Source organism: Frieseomelitta varia, unplaced genomic scaffold, assembly GCF_011392965.1.
Source record: "Frieseomelitta varia isolate USP_RPSP 00005682 unplaced genomic scaffold, Fvar_1.2 scaffold_791, whole genome shotgun sequence".
Taxonomy (NCBI): domain Eukaryota; kingdom Metazoa; phylum Arthropoda; class Insecta; order Hymenoptera; family Apidae; genus Frieseomelitta; species Frieseomelitta varia.
The window spans coordinates 77,593-79,819 of NW_025110580.1; the positions used below are offsets into that span (position 1 = coordinate 77,593).

Genomic DNA, 2,227 nt, shown 5'->3' on the forward strand with positions numbered 1-2,227 from the left:
TAAAGTTAAGACGTATCATTGCACTTGACATTTATTAATTGTGTAATATTTACAGTTGTGTTATTTTCCACATCCTGCTACTGACTAGTAAGTAATTCCTACTATGTTTGTTGAATATTATTGTAATTTACAACCAAATTTCATTTTTGATTGTCGCTTATTACGATTGCTGGTAATTTGTATTGTGCGTTTTCTAAGCGGCATGTGACCTTGACTATTCTTTCGTATATAATATATTTCGTATATAATATATTTCTTTTATTTATTGTTTCACATATAATTTATTCCTTTTATACATCTATTTGAAAACTGTGCGTGTCTTTTGTACAGATTATTGGTTGCATACAATGAAAATTTCGAAGAATTAGAAAGACGCCACAGAATTCAAAATGGCATCACGTGATTAATGGCGGTAAGTGCAATAGTTAAGAAAATACTAGGAAATATTTTATGGTATATAACAATATTTTAAAAACATATGCAATATTATAACATTATAATATTAATATCACTTTTTTTATTTATAATAAGTAAATAATAATTAGTTAATAATTTCATCTATTTTGTTAAAGGTTTATCACTCTTTCCTCTTCTTGCTTTCTACGCAGGATCTAGTGATACTTCAAAAGCTAAGAATGTAAGTCATTATGCAATTTGTACTTTATTTCTTTTTACTTATCAATAATTATTAATTAGAAATTAAATTAGATTTTGGTAAGTTAAAATTTTTCATTTTTAAATAGAATATTTTACCAAAAGTTTATATTCATTGAAAATTAATATTCAAACTTTGCAAAAAATTAACAAGAATAAATTCTAATATGTTACAGATTTCTTCAAGCTTTCATTTCATGAAATTGGACGATTTCTATTTGGTGACTAGATTACAATTCATCGATGACAATGTTCTTCGCATTTCATCGTGAGTCGCATGCATTTTTGTTCCTCTGGTCACTCAATCATGTCGTTGGATGAAAGGTCCGAATCGACACGGGTGATTGGTTGTATATATAGAATTTTTGATGAGCATAGTGACCGCGGGTATTTTTTATACCCGCGAGTAGTAACATTTCTTCAGGTTTTTTATGTATTAGATCAGGATAGGGCTTCTTGCACAACGCGATTTTTACAATTACTTTGAATGTATATAGTTACAGTAATTACTTGTAAAATCAAAATATATTCAATATAAATGTTTGCAAAAATAAAATATCCATATGAATATCTATATGAATAGAAATTATAAGTATTTATAAATAATTATTGTTAAAATGATTTTGTTTGATCATTTTGTAGTAGAGAAGTCCTCCGACTTCGTTGCTATGAAAGATGTAGTTATTACTTATTGATAATGGTTGGATATATTTTGTTGTAATACTTAATCATTTTCATCTTTATCTTCCCTTTTATAATAGTATCGAATGATTGAATTAATTGGATTTTATAATTATGAACTTCAATAGAATTTGAAATATAGAATTTTTATTAGAATTTTTTCTGTAGAAAAATGTATAAAATTTTATGTGCAAGAAGATACTTCGCGACAGGCAGATTTTTGAATCAAAGCAACAAGTTTGAACACTGCTCTCGCATTTTCGAAAATATGCTTTGATGACGAAGTCGCCTGAGGTTGTTTCTATTAATATTTAATTTAGAGTTGTTTGATTTTAATTGTTTGAGTCAATTGTTAGATTTCATATCTTTTTTAATACATTCATGTTCTTCATTCATTGTCTTCATTCTGTTATAATTTCAATAATTTTTGAAAAAGTAGAATCATTAAAGTTTGAAATAATACAATAGTCCGTTAGATACAAATTACATAAACTAATCATTTTTTTTTAGTTCAGGATTTTCAGGTTTAACCCCTTCCGTGTTCATTGTCAGAATCTCACTCACGTGCCCAGGTGCTACTTGGATGGGTGAAAGACATTGGGCACGATGACCATAGTTTGTAATTTCATAAAAAATTTCTCAGCGACTGACAATGTGTTAGCCTATCGTGCACGACGTATTTTCCGCATGCGTATGTGTGGTTAGGATGTGGAAATGCGTCGTTTCTATTCTATTCCATTCACTATAAGTTGAAATATTTAAAATATTTATGCACTAATTTTAAGTGTGAATTTATTATAACAATATATAGTAAATACAGTATAATTATATTATTAATTATACTTTCAATTATAATAATGATTCCAAGTCAACTTGCACATGTGACTTCTAC

General features: G+C 27.4%; 1 long non-coding RNA gene across 1 annotated transcript in view; it reads left to right on the forward strand.

Annotated features, from left to right (window-relative positions):
• The window catches only part of LOC122535995, a 4,101-nt gene continuing 1,874 nt past the window's right edge, over positions 1 to 2,227 (forward strand). Inside the window, exons 1-4 of the long non-coding RNA XR_006308312.1 lie at positions 1 to 87; positions 331 to 412; positions 573 to 637; positions 831 to 922. This is a non-coding gene — a long non-coding RNA (uncharacterized LOC122535995). The remainder of the gene's footprint in view (positions 88 to 330; positions 413 to 572; positions 638 to 830; positions 923 to 2,227) is intronic.